Source organism: Copidosoma floridanum, unplaced genomic scaffold (genome assembly GCF_036245765.1).
Source record: "Copidosoma floridanum isolate Cflo_tuat_1 unplaced genomic scaffold, Cflo_Japanese_pri ptg000030l, whole genome shotgun sequence".
Taxonomy (NCBI): Eukaryota; Metazoa; Arthropoda; class Insecta; order Hymenoptera; family Encyrtidae; genus Copidosoma; species Copidosoma floridanum.
The window spans coordinates 21,120,641-21,136,111 of NW_028321907.1; the positions used below are offsets into that span (position 1 = coordinate 21,120,641).

General features: G+C 35.3%; 1 protein-coding gene across 4 annotated transcripts in view; it reads left to right on the forward strand.

Moving 5' to 3' along the window:
* The window catches only part of kek5 (leucine-rich repeat, immunoglobulin-like domain-containing kekkon 5 protein), an 884,967-nt gene that overhangs the window by 688,353 nt on the left and 181,143 nt on the right, over positions 1–15,471 (forward strand). For all 4 annotated transcript variants that reach the window (XM_089596544.1, XM_089596542.1, XM_089596541.1 and 1 more), the window contains one exon: positions 4,194–4,272. The gene's annotated coding sequence lies outside the window, so the exon portion shown is untranslated. The remainder of the gene's footprint in view (positions 1–4,193; positions 4,273–15,471) is intronic.

Sequence of the window (15,471 nt, forward strand, 5' to 3'; positions counted from 1 at the left end):
AAGAACAGAGATTTTTCTACAAGTTCATCATAATTTATCTGCTCAGGTTTCTTATTGTGAGTTGGGAAATGCCTGTAAAGCTGATATTTTGATGTTCTGCCATATAAGCTCGTGCTAAAGGTACAACTTTGAGCTGGAATATCTCGAGATTTTTCTCCACTTGGGGTATAAACAAAGACTTCGTTCGATTCAGTAGATCAAAATCTATTGAATGAAACATATTTCATTCCGTAGGTTTTCGCAAGGAAGCTAACTTCAATAAATTAGTAATGCATGCATAGTTTTTCACCTATTAAAAAGTGTTTTTAAGGTAAACAAGGTATGATATGGGAAAGCGTCTGAGTGAAAAGCCGTAAGTGTAGTATCTGTTTTCTCTTTCAGGAAATCGTTTTTTCTTCGCGTGCAGTAATTAGATCATGCCCTAATTACCCTCGAAACAGTTTTTTGGCTGTTGAGAAATTCGATTTTCATCATGGTTTTAACATAAATAGTTTTTGTCAATTTTTTCAATTTGACACTGGCTGCACTTACGCTTTTTTTCCGTGGCACGGCAGATAAGCCATTAACTATAATTTCGTATCAACAAAAAAATTGCTCCAGTTTTTAAATTAGGCTTATGCGGTGGTAAGCTTTCACGAATATTGTTTAGAAATTCAATTAGAAAATTTATATGAATATCATTATCGGATTTATCAACACTTGTAAGTAGCATGTAGCATGATCTATGCTTTAATAGGTTTTCATTTCTCCTTTTACATGATTTAGAATTTTATTATTCAAAATGTAAATATATTTGTTATAAGAAGTAAGTATAACGCTATTTATTGGAAAATATCTTTATTTATTGAATAATATAATTTATTGAAGGTAATATCTTTACCAAAAATACTGGAATAAACATTAGTTATTTTCATTCATTTGGTACCTAAAATTTAAAATTATTCAGTTCTTCATTTTCCAATATCTTATAATAATTCTTAAAATATTTTGTTAATCGAACGAATATAGATGATATTAAGTTTTAGAATACGAAACAATGACCAAAGATATGATGATTTAATACTATCTTGTATAATCATTCTTCTATTACTATTTTTTAAAACTAGAAGAATCTGTCTGATATCGCCTCCTAAAAAAATTAATTTATTACCAAAATGCATATTTGTATCACATAAATCACGTAATGATCTTTCCACTATTTTTAAGGCTTTTTTTGGAATCATAGAAGCCTCGTCCCATGTAATTAAATCTACTTCATTCAATTTTTTTTTTCAGATTTAAATTCCAAGAACGAACAAAAGTTCTGTAAAACACTGTAAAAAACACTGTAAAAATACAGTGTTTAAGTCTAATGATAAACAAAATGTTCTATGACTGGTCATTCTTTGTAGAAGCAATATTGATGCTATACCAGTCTATGCTATAGATAAATTTTTTTTTCCGCGAGAAATGAAATAATATATTAACGTTTTCTTTAGAAATGTTTTTCCTGAACCTTCTGGGCCATCAATAAAAAATATTTTATCTGTTTGTTCCCATATAATTTTGAAAATCGTAATTTACGATCAGAGAGATTCATTACGGCCAGAGAGTATAACCACCATTTTTTTTTTTTTATTACTTCTTTGAATATTATTATCTGTACTTAATATTAGGCCTAATTAGAATTTCATATTAAAAATGTAAAAAGAACCTATGAGACCTTTTTCTCCGGAAACACTAAATAATCAATATAATTATTAAAAATGTTATTTAAAGTTTATCTCCTTGGATATTTTCCGTGATACAAACGAGGAAAACACTATCTTAAAAATTTATAAAATGGTATTTATTAAGTTTACACTACTTCTGTTTTCATTCTTAAGGAGGTTTGGTCGTTTTTGAGGAGATTTATTTACTCGCTGAAAAAAAAAATGTTGTACTTTAACATGCTGGAAGTACATATGCATTTTTTCAATATTTTTCATCAGCCGAGTTTTAAAGAAAAAAATTCCTGAAATTGCACGATTTAACATTGCTCTCATGGGCAAAAGCGATTATTCAGCCTTTGTTGCACAAATTTCGAGGTTAAAGATTTATTCACGATAAGAAAAAAATTCAAATGGATAGCTTAACTTCTAAGAAAGACTCTCGTATCAAAAAATGTGCACCTTATAAGGCATTTGGCATAAATATCTGTGCAAACGTAAACAAAGTCGTGAGCAGGTCTTATGGTAAGTGTATGGGAGAGAACCGAGCATCGTCTGCTGTCAGCTAGTCTTTTCACACGGAGCGAGACATCTTTACGAAACTGCTTCTAGACTTTGTTAAACTAGAAATCATGATCTGAAACTTGGCCCAGCCTTTCTTAAGACTTTAAACTACAACGCTGTGCAAAAAAAGTTTGTTTTTCGAAAATTCACAACACACTTTTGTTGACGAAAGTTGAGTCTCTTCTTACTTTTTTTAGGTTATTTTTTAGCATGCTAACAGCGTGTTTTTAAATTTTTTTACTTAAACTATTAGAAACAAGCTGCTTTAAAGTATGTACCATAATTTGTTCATAACGTTTAATGGTTTAACTTTTGAGCACTGACGAGTTGAACACAGTTAAATTAACCGTGATGCAGTAGGCGGACGTTTTCATGTACAGTTAGTGCAACTCACTTTAACACGGTGTCATATATATATATATTGTGACGGTGAGATACCGTCGAGCCATCATCGGTAGGCTAGGACCGATAGGGAAAGAAGGAAAAGGGAAAAACGGAGAGGACAGTTAGGAAAAGAGGGAAAAGGAAGAAAAAACCGAAAAGGTATTAGATTAGCTTAGGCCAGCGAACGCGCGTGAAGCGAGTTCTTGTTGGGGGTTGCGAGAAGCAATTTTCCCAAGGCGATTTCCCCGCGTGAAGCGAATTCTGTTTTGGAGGACGTGAGACGCGTCCTCTGGAGTGTTCCCGTTCCTGCGATTGTTGTTGTGGCGGCTGTGCTTGAGCTGTCTCTGGTACAGTGCTTGGTACTGAGTGTCCGAATCCTGCTGGGATAGCAGGCGACGCCGGACTCAGGGCCACCAAGGCCGATACCGTCGGTCTCAGCCTTTGAACGCTGTCAATAGGGACGCCTACTGACCTCAGCGTAGCCGCTCCACTGCTCCCGTGTAGACTTGGCCTGCGAGAGGCATCGTCGGGGAGCGACCTCCCCACTTTGCCGTAAGTACCTGCCAACAGGCAGTTTATTGTAAAGGGCAGCGGCCCTAAATTAGCCCACGTTGTCTGCCTGGTTCGCGAGTTTGCGCCGCGTGCTCGTCGAGTATTCTCGCTTAACGAGTGTACGTACACATACACACACACAAACACACACACGCACACACACACACACACACCCGCGAGTAATATTTTGTATTTCATTTTATTTTATTTAGTTGAATATATTTCTTATTTTAAACTTGGTCGCAAGTGCTTCCTTTTGTGTGTGCCCGATTCCCTGGTATCGTACTAAAGTCGTCGTGAGAGGCGACGACGTGCAAGGTTGCCGCGATATTTGGCCCCTGCGGTGTCTTGGAGAGCGAGACCCGCGTATAAAGTTTATCGGAGGTGTCGCCGGGGGTACCCGGGCAACACAGGCCCGGTCGAGGTTGTCAATTCCGCCTCGCTACTCCGCGTCGGCAGTACCCCGTAACAATATATATATATATATATATATATATATATATATATATATATATATATACATGAGAGCGCGTGGTGGCTTAGTCGGCTGGTTGGTGGAACGGCACACGGGAGACTGCGGGTCCCAGCCAGTGCGACTCTCCCGAGCAAGTACCTCTGTGAATTTTTATCAATGGCACTTAAAAATTTCCGTTATATGAGAAACTCTAAACTTACATCGTGTTAAGCTTCAAATATAAAGATATGAAAATGTTAGTCAACTTTCTTACGTTAGTCGACGATCGCTCGAAATCAGATTAGTTTTTCATGTGACTAAATTTAATTACAAGATGTCTTAAATAACACTCGCTGTAGGCAGAAGTTTAAAACACAAAATTTTTTCACTGTACTATTGCTTCTTATTATTAATAAATATTATTAAAAATTTTTTTAAGAATATGAATAAACATACAGTAAACTAAAAATACGATTATCTTACTTTTATCGAAACTTCATACAATTACGTTAACATTTGAAATCGTTATAACAAACTTTTTATTTTTGCAGTAACCAATTATAGACGACGTATTCTACTGGGATGTATTCATGCGTTAAATAAACGTGCAAAGAAAGAAATTTAAAGCAAGTAAGTTCTTAAATTTTTATTAATAATTTTAATTTTAAAATTTTTATTATTCTTACTCTTAATCTTTAACTTAAACTGAATACATGGTACTTTCCGATTTCAACGGTTAAAACAATGTATCAGTGCTTTTCAAAGTAGCTTGTTGAGTAAGAAATTGAATTAACATTTTAATACTAATATTTATTAATATTACAAAAGGAACCAATTTTTCGAGGTAACTTACATTATTATACTATCTACATTTCGTCAGCTGACTTGTGGATGTATAACTATAAATTCTCATAAAATTGATCTTTTAACAAAAGTGAAAGGTAAAGTAAGTTTCATGTGATGAATGGCACATTTTAAAAGAAATTCTAAAGTTTTTATACAGTTGTAATAATTTGTATTCTTTTACTTCAACCATCAGCCTTGCAAAGTTGTGTGATCAAAATCTAAAAAGGATCAATTTGTATTTGGTTTTGTCACAGTACACTTTTTGTATAAGCATTGTAATTATCTGTTTAAGGAGGCTTGGGCGATTTTGAATTAAATGCTGGCTAGGTCTGAAATTCAGAGATTATATAGATAAAGTTTGCTAGATTTTTTTAGGAAAACAAAATAGGTAGGTCAACACATTTTTTTTCGAGAAAATCGCTTGTGAAAATTCGTCATTTTAACACGCAACCTTACGGAACCCGAAATTTAATAGACTACCGTACCGCAATAAAAAGCTGTGGGCCCACACATTAAATTGGTACATGTACTTGAAAGTATAAAGAATCTATTATTTAAAAAAAGAATAGGATCAACACGTTAAATTTAGAGAAAATAGCGAGGAAAACATCGAACATGAGAATTGTTTTGTTCAGGTACTGTAAGTGCGCATGCGCTGTACATTCATAAACATACAAGCATGAAAATTTAAGTCTAACACAAGTATAGGTATATAATAGCAGATGAGAGCAAGAGAGTACAGTTTTGCCAGCTTTATCGTGGCAGGGCCGTGATCTTTACACAAGGTATCTCGGGAAAACTAATAAATTTTTTAATATCGATTTTCCCAATGACTTTTCCGCGTATTATTGCTATTTTGTTAACACATGTGTATAATCAAAATGATTATAAAAAAAATATTACAAAGAATCATTTGTATGACAAGTACTCCACAGGGGCCCCTCAATAGATACGACACCAAACACCCAAGCCTCGTTAATACGGGGTTTGAAAATTGAAAGCCTAAAGCAAACAGAAAACAACAAAGCTTTTACATTTTTACATTCTCATAACTCAAGTTATAGTACATTATGTAATGAGAAGCAGTAGCTGCAGACGTTATATATGTATGGCTAACGGATGTATAACCTTTACAGTTAATGCAAGACAGAAAACCATTGGATATATTTAAGTAACATAAGCAAAACAAAGATTTGTCAACAAATTATTTGAATTTTGTTTATGTAAAACGCATTTAAATAATACACCTCATATCACGATGTAATAGTAGTAAACTACATCATTTCTTGAACGTTATTTTTTTAACATTTGTGTATTGAAAAGAAAAATGACGTCACATGACCATTATGCTTTAATGAAATATGTGATATATTGAATGCCCTGATCTGACACTATTGCTTTGACAGCGCGAGATCATCGATAGTTTCTGCTATGGTTACTTTTCCTTGTGTTCCCATGAGTAAATAAAAATCATCAACATAAATTGACTTCTTAATAAATTATCGACTGTCACAGAAGCATGGCCACTGCATGCAGTTCAGATGTAGAGGTTAAAAAAGTATGAAGAGTGTGAAAAACAGACATGGAGATGTGCATGCAGACAAACATACATTTAGCAAAGCTACTATTAAAAGAATCATTAATATGAGTATAACGAGGAGTTCAAATCATATGAATTTTTGTGTCGAACTTTAAGTGGAGGTGTAAGGTAAAAAAGTATACGTACCATGGCCAAAAGTGGGGCTATTATGGTGCGGTCAGTAATGGCCCCACTTTCTAGCCTAGGTATGTAATGTACTATTGGTTATTTTCGAAGTGCGCAGCAAGATTAATAATTTTGTGACTCCTACTACAGCTTATTTAATTAATGAGAAGACTTCTTTTTAAAAAAAAAATTAAATGCTTTTAAAGTTAGTCACTTAATAATGTGCGAATCAACTTTATTTACCTCTACGTCTGTATAATAACTGTATTGTAATAAATAAATCGATTTCTCATTTTTTTACCTGTAAAATATTATGCTTATTATCGGATACTTAATTTATCTTGCAGATGTGTTAATAATGCGAAAATAACAGAGCTAGAAAAAGAATACCAGCTTTAAATAGGGCTTTATTGTATTAACCTAAATTTAAGCTAATGGGGGTTAGTGAGTGGAACTTGCAGGGGGTGAAGTCGAACTAGTATACATGTGGTATAAACAAAGAGAAAAAAAGAGAGGTACATATTTTATGTATAATGGTCTAATTTTTGTGGCAGGCAAAAATTCAAAAGTAAACAAGGTGACAATTCATACGACCATACCGGTCGTTAATCTTGGCCAGTTATCAATTTTGCTTGTACAAGGCTATCTCCGCCTGCGTTGGACCGCAAATGATCGAGGAATTAGTTCGGGAGCCAGGGTACTGTTCGAAGCCGATGGAAGTCTATGGCTGCACCAAAGTTTTTTTTATGTATTTTGATGTGCTGAATCCGATTATCAAAGGTGCTTGGCTGTAAAGTTGGCCGATTAATTGTTATAAAGATTTTTTATAAACAAATAAGATATTTTCTTTTTTTTTAGATTCTTTGGAAAGTTGTAAGACTAAAGTATTCTTTTCATTTTTCGTAAAATCCTTCGTTTACGAGTAAAAAATTCACGAAGTTTCGGAAAACAGGGTTTTTTACGAAATTCGACCATACATTGCACAGTCATTAATGCACATTTTTTAATCCAACACGGCTTAAAAATTTCTTATAACACAGTACTATAATCGTATGAAACGAGCATCTAATGATATGAATTAGATTTTTATCTAGCAATGCCTCGTCGTTAGGACTATTTCGCGCTTACGCTGTAAGTATGTACTAGAGGCCACACATGAGAGTTCATTATGTTTATTTATAAATAGCTGCATTTGAACTTTCTTTTGATATTTTTACTCCTTATTTAAATTTCTAAAGGTTGCACGTCATAAAAATTGTTAGGTAGCACATTTTTAAACAATATGAATAAACACAAATTTTTTTTTTTATTTTTGAAAAAATTTTTTTTCCATTTCTTTAGCTTATTTTTAGCAACGAAAGCAGTATATAAAAAAAAAATTATTATTATTGTTATTACTATTATACTACTTTTTTTTAATGTACAATTTATTTACGAACAAAAGAATATTTCTTATTAATCACTAAATACGATTTATTTTCACAAATTTGTATAGATTTATTGTCATGAAAGATTATTATAATAGTTTTTTTTTATATCTACACTCGGATTATTTCTGTACAAACGTTCTACTGTAAAAAGGAAAAGGGTAAGTAGTGAAACAAGTATGTGTAATGCGATTGATAAACTGAGATTAAAAATTAAGTTTATGTAAATTATTAATAATTTTTATGACATGCAACCTTAAGAAATTTAAATAAGGAGTGAGAATATCGAAAGAAATTTCAAATGCAGCTATTTATAAATAAACATAATAAACTCTCATGTGTTAAATAGACCTAACGACGAGGCATTGCTAAATAAAAATCCAATTTAAATCATTAAATGCTCGTTTGATACTATTATAGTACTGTGTTATACGAAATTTTTAAGCCGTTTTGGATAAAAAAATGTGCATTAATGACTGTGCAATGTATGGTCGAATTTCGTGAAAAACCCTGTTTTCCGAAACTTCGTGAATTTTTTACTCGTAAACGAAGGATTTTACGAAAAATGACAAGAAAACTTTTTGTCTTACAATTTGCCAAAGAATCTAAAAAAAATGAAAATATCTCATTTGTTTATAAAAAATGTTTATAACAATTAATCGGCCAACTTTACAGCCAAGCACCTTTGAGAATTGGATTTAGCACATCAAAATACATAAAAAAAACTTTGGTGCAGCCATAGACTTCCATCGGCTTCGAACAGTACCCTGGCTCCCGGACTAATTGCAGGCTCGAGGAGATTGAGATAACGTGCATACAGAAGAACAAACACATAGCCATTGTCATTGTCATAGTCGCTGTCAGTGGCACATGAGCGCTTGTACATATTAGTCATCTCTTACGTTAAGTCAGATCCGACGCCTATTATAGAGGAGCTGTACAGCGTGTAGCGTGTACATATGCAGCTGTTATGCGTTTGTCATTATAATAATATACTAATGAGCGCGTGGTGGCTCAGTCGGCTAGATTGTGGATCGGCACTCGGAAGACCTTGATTCGACTCCCTGCCAGTGCGACTTTTTTGAGCAAGTAAGTACCTCTGTGAATTTTCATATGTACTTTTCCACCACGCAATGCTCCTCATGGAGGGGATGGGCGACTTTCACACAGCAAAAATCCCTATTTTTCTCCGATCCCTCTAACAGAAACGGGCGGCCTCCCATTCCCATCCCTCTTCCCTTCCTTCTTTCAAGTGCTCAAGGTTGTGAGCTCAGATATATTAATTAAGCGTAAGTCCACTTTTTTAGTATCTAAGATATGAAAAATGTCAACTTGTTCACTTGTAAGAATGTAGTCATAAGAGTTTTTTTTGTTAAAACTCTTGTAAATTATTTTTCACTATCAAAATATTTTCATTACGTTTTTCCGCACGATTCATTGCTTATAAAAATTTTTTGTTTGTAATCTTAATAAAACTTTAGTAAACTAAGAATTAAAAAAAAAATGGTATGTTCACACCATACCAAAATAATAACATAATAAATACATAGAATGACGTTCGAAAATTCTAAATCAATATTATGACTAGCTCTTTTGCTTCCTTACAGAAGAAGCTCCGTATCGGACAAAAAATCACATACTGAGATGACATATTGTAAATTTTTTCTTTCAAGTTGAGAATTCAATTTGGCCAAATATAGTATAAAGTACTCTGATTAGAGTGCTACAGCATCTTTCTCTCTTTCTCTTTCTTGCACCTTGGTAAAACTATAGAAACTCTTTTCGGTACCTGCCACTAGTTAATGCACGTGGGTACAGCGCTTTTGTACCATATTCTGGTTGATAGAAATGCGGTTCCCATTTCTAGCAAAATTAAAGACCTTAGCGTAGTGATCTTTATCGATCCTATCACGAAATTTCCACGTAATTAACATCTGTTTCCGAGTCTATAGTACACTATATAGGCTGCAGTACAAAAGTGGTTTTATGACTAGTAATCTTAAACTGATACTGGCGTCATGTCTTATTAGGCCGTATTTGACTAAGCATGTCTGAATTCCATGGGTCTCTCTGAATACCTTACCATTAAGCTGGATCGTATGTGCAATAGTACTAAAGGCCATTTGTAATTGCTTATGAGCATAAAAAATGGTAATCTCTAGAATAAGTTAAGATACCATTATTCATGTCATTACACGTGCACAGTAAATTTAAACAATTATGTTTGATAAAATCTGTAAGAAATTTTTAATGTAAGTTTTATGTGCCTTTGACATTTAGATAATTATTTTCTTGGCACTAATAAAACGCGTTTTAAATCAAAATTTAATTCTGTGTGTGCAAATGTGCATACGAATGTGTGTGTCATCAGTTAAAAATCAGGATATAACTGTTATTATGCTAATAATGTTATTCAAATTATAATGTACAAAAATTTATAAGGGTGGGGATATTATAGGCATACTGATGTAGTTTTTTTTTTTTTTTTTTTTTTTTTTGGGTTACCACGACAGATTTGAGGCCAAGTCGCCGGGGCCACCCACTCACCACCTATGTGTGGGGGTGTATTGCCGCACCCATTTCCAACGCTTGTACTGATATTATACCTAATCCATGGGCATAGTGCGAGTATCTCCGGTAAAACATCGTGCCAGTTAAGCTGGCACTCATGGCACTAATGATGCATCGGGTCACACTCGCTACTGTGTAGCTTTTCCCCGGAGAGAGCTGTGACGTTGCACTTTCGCGCCCTGAGACACAATAGGGTGTCGCAGCCAGGGCGGTCCCGAGACAACGTCCAAAGACACTATCACAGATCCTCTCGCCAAAGTCCGCCGTATTCTGAAACGCGAAAAAAAACCCCTGTCCCCACGCTCACGATGTCCGCTGCTTGGCCCAGGAGACTCGTCTCTGAGGAGGTCCTGCTGGCGGTAGTCCGTCGGGATCAGACTACTCTCCCAAGGAGAAATGAGGCGCGACCTGTAAATTCGTAAGGAAGGAAAAACACACGCACGACAATAGACGAGGTAAATGATTTTACGGACACTTCACTTTATTTCGTCGACTTTAACACGTGGGCTTTTAGGCCCGAATCTTGGCGCAATCCGGCGCTATCGCTACAATCTGTGACAATCACGCTTTTCCCCGGACTCTCCCGTTTTCGCACTCCACGCTTCCTGGGGGTGTCCCGCACTACCCAATCCCCCGGCACACGCGTAAATACACACACGTTCGCACACTCTAATTTACCCTTACCTCCGGGTTCACCATGTTCCGGGTCAAATCAACTATTGGGCCTGCCGATGACCTGGTCTCGCAGATGACAGCTGGGGGTGGCGGTAGGTCTCGTCTCCTCGATCGTCAGTCGCAAGGTCGTTCCCGGTTGGCTTGGTAAGCTGATTCTGCTCTTCTCTTTCTCTATCTCTCTCGATTCTCTCGATTCCTCCCGAAAACGCGAAAAAAAACTTGGAAGCTCTGGTTCGCTCGGATGCTACTACAAGAGTGTCGCGTTAGGCCTACCAATTAGTGCAGCCTCGCGCATTACCGCACTATATCTACACACATACTTCTGAATCTTACTGACAGGACATTATTCACACGCACTCGAACGCGACACAATTTACAGTACATACTCTTAATACAGATACATAGGTATACATACAATCTTCGTCGATAAAGCAGTACTGGATCAGCACAATGGCGCGGTAATTACAAATATTCTATAATACGCAATCCCACAGATAGACCCTTATGTGCTAGAACTACGCATTCTTGGGCTTTTCTTCGGCGCTATGTCTTCTCTTCTCTCCTTGGCGCTACTCCTTGTATCCGATTACTCTCACGTAGAACATGAAACACACAGACCCGGACCTTCATTAGCTTCTTACAAATAAAAATAGATCCCACCTTGATGACGCGTTTCGGCGCTTAATGCTCTAGGTCAGAGAAAAATGACTCCGTCATATATGCCTAACTATGTAACTTATATGCATGTATGCGTATAAGTTACAAAGAAAAATTGGCATTTATAATAAAAAAGCATTAATAAATAAGTGTTGAACTATATACAGGTAATGCCAATCAATGGATACTAGGCAAGAGGTAGACTGCTAAGACGTCGTATATCTTTTTCGACTAGGTAATGCCAATCAATGGGCCCTAGCCAAAAGATAGCCTTCTGCTTCGGAATCATTTAGAGCTTTTTATACCCTTATCATTTTATTTTTGTAAAAAATAAATTCCACCTTGATGACGCGTTTCGGCGCTTAATGCTATAGGTCAGAGAAAAATGACTCCGTCATAGAGCTCCATATTTCAGGACGTCCACTCCTCACCAGTTAAGTCGGCGCTCTCTGCCGAAGCATCGGATCCGGGCTAATTAACATCCCCAGAAAAGCCCTATGTTTCAGGGACCACTCCTCTGCCGGTAAGGCCGGCGATCCCTGCCCGACGCCTGCTAATCCCTATTCCGCATTCACCCAAGCCCGAAGACCTGTGGGGCAAGAAAAAAATCCTGGGATTACTCTGAAGGAAAATTTCACGGAAAAACCCGCCCCGAAACAGCTGGGGTAACATAGGAACTTTTCTTGATGAAAACAGTTTTTGAAAAAATTTGCATTCACCGGAAATTGAACCCACGAACCCCTAGAACAGCGTTGTATCAGTAAGAAGCACGCTTACCATTGCCAACGCAACTTCTGCATACTTATTTAGTTATTTCTTAGGATTCCGGTAACCAATTATATTATCATTTATCGTCATTGAGAAAACGGTCGTTTTCGTCATGAAAGTGCTGTAAACGTCCAAATGAAATTAAAAATGCCCAAAGGTAGCAAGAAACTTCATTGATTAGTCGTTTTTTTTTGTTTTACGAAATTCAAATAATTTATATTAAAAAAAAAAAAACATAACAATTTCTGAGTGTACTAGCATTTTAGGATATTTTATATTATGAAATCTGTAAGAGTAATATTGTTCAATTTAGTACACGAACGTTATTCAAATAATAATATAAAACACTTATGCGGGTATAATTAAAACATTTAGTGTACATGACAGCATACACTAGTATCACTTTAAATTTAGATTTTACCGATTTTTAAAAATCGTCTTTTTTTCAAACCGATAAGTCAGCTTTCGATTTTTGTTTTAGGATATTTTACAACAGAAAACCTTAAATACCATCACATTTTCTACAAAAAACTGAATTTTGATAAACACAAAAAACCAGTTATACAGGTGTGTGAGAGTGTAAGGGGAGAGGTAATCATAAATATACAATCAGTTACACTTGAGACTTGAATTAAAAGATTAGAATAAAACTTGAATTTTTTAGTTCTTGGAGGCCTGTTACTGCTTCGACATTGAATTTTGATTTGATCAACCATTCTTTTTTATCGCGATTTTAATGATTTGGAAAAGTCAGTTGTTTTGTTTTAGGATACTTTATTTCAAAAATTTTGAGAAATCATAAAATTTTAAAAAGAAGACTATATCCGTAAAAGATTTTCGAAAAATTACATATGTGGATGTAAACTATTATGGATTTATTGTTAAAAAATTAAGCTTCTCAAGATTTTATGAAAATAAAATCCAAAGTACGATAAGGGCACGAAAAAAAATTACTACAAAATACATAAGGATACCTTGTGAAAGAAAATTTTCAGAGTTATTTCTTCTCTAAAAACAAAAGAGGCAATTCATCTCTATTGTAATGTTTTTAACTTAATTTTTATAGTCTACGTAAAATATACATTCAGTACAATTTAGAATTTTTAACGACCTCTACGAGAATAAGAGTACAAAGTTGCTTTGATCTTTATTTTCGTAAAAACTGTTTTGTAACTCAGTTTAGAATGGTACATAAGTTTTTCTAACAACTATATGAACACATTCTAATACTTTTTCTGACTAATTTATTTTAGAGATGAACTTCCTCAAATATACACCTTATTTTATACAGCTTCCAAACCATGAGAATACATAACCATCAATGTAAATAATTATATTAACCAAAAAAGAAATTTATTTCGTAGTTTAATCAATACACTTTCCACTTCTTTCTCATAATCAGTTGGTCAAACATTTTATAAGTTCAAAGATAAAAAATATTAAAAAATTATCTCTTCAACATTGGCTTTTATGCTGTTTTCTTTTGAAGGCTTCATTGATTACTTATAATTCAATACTATTGAGTATGCAAATTATCATTTTATGGTATTTTTCATAAAAAATGTATTTGTTACGTGGGAAAACCGAAAGGTAAGGAGGTGCTTCGCGAGAACGATCAAAACCTTGGAACCTTAAAGACTTTTATTTAAGATACTTATTTGTGAGGCAAAGACGCGTGTGTGTTCCCGATTAATTGCCCGATTTCTCCAAGTGTTCTCTTCGTTCTCCCTGTCTGTGCGAGTATTCCCTCCGGTCTCTCGGTCTGTGCGAGTCTTCTCTTCGTTCTCCCTGTCTGTCCGAGTATTCCCTTCGTTCTGCCTGTCTGTCCGAGTATTCCCTTCGTTCTCCCTGTCTGCCCGAGTATTCCCTTCGGTCTCTCTGTCTGCCCGAGTATTCCCTTCGGTCTCTCGATTTTGAAGCTTGCCGGGCCTTATATTACCTCGTTCCCCTCCCGTCGGTACCCTCTTGATAAGGTAGCTTCATGGTCACCAGGGGGAGTTAGTATGATATGCCTAGTATATCGTACGTAACACGTCCGAGGCCGCGACGTCGTCGCCCTCGACGACGCTGGCTTTCCGATATTGACGGTACTGAGCCTGTGGATTTGTTGCGAGTGTGCGTGTGTGTGCTGTATTGTTTTCTGTTGTTTGTGTTGTTAATGTAGTTCAGTATACTACACTCATTCTTCCATTCTTTTAGAGAACCGCTGTTTCCTTTATATTAATATTTTTTCTCTCACAATCATTCAGTCTCCTCTCATCGTGTGCTAAGTGTATAACAATATTGTTTTTGTATGCGCTTTGCCTTACATTACAATTATATATGAAATTGCCGCGAAGCGGGCTTTTGTTAACGACTACTTTACATTAAGTGTGGTTTTACAATGTGGTTTTTTTTTTTTTTTTTTTAATACTTTCACTTGCGCTTATTTATCAAAAAAAAAAGAAAAAAAATTTCGTACAACCTTGTCATCAAAAGAAAAAAAATTTTATTGTCCTACGGACTGTGCCCCTCGGTATAGCCGAGCGACTCCCGGCGCTCATTCTCATTTTTTCATTGTTAAAATGGTATTTGTTGTTATTATACTTATAACATTACTATTATTATTATTGTCATTATTATCGCTACATCTACCAGTTTTTTTTTTTTTTTTTTTTTTTTGACTTACAGTGATTTTTTCGACACTACATACTTAAAAAAAAATTATTTCCTAGTTTAATAGTTTCATCCTTCGGACTGCGCCCTCCGATATAGTCGAGCGACTCCTGGCGCTCATCTCCGAGGCTCACGAATTCTAATTTTGGTCACCGACAATTCTAGTATCCGTCTAGAGGATCGCAGTCACCTTTCTGCTCTGAGTTCTACTGTCGGTGTGGTTTGAATTACTGCCAATTCTCGTGCTTCTTCTTGAACCTTTTGTTTTCCTGTGAACATTCTATAACATATCAGTAGTAGGGCCCCCCCGATGGAGAAGGCACTTATACATAAGAAAAAGAAGCCCCATGCCGAATTCATTAATCCTGTAATATATAAAGCTGTTAGCTATTAGTTACCAACCCTAATTTCTGTGGTAAATACTTGTCCTAACACTACTTATACTTCATCGATAGATATTTATTTAAATGTATTACCGTATGTACCTTACCTTTTCTCTTATGTTTCCCCTTTATTTGGTTAGCG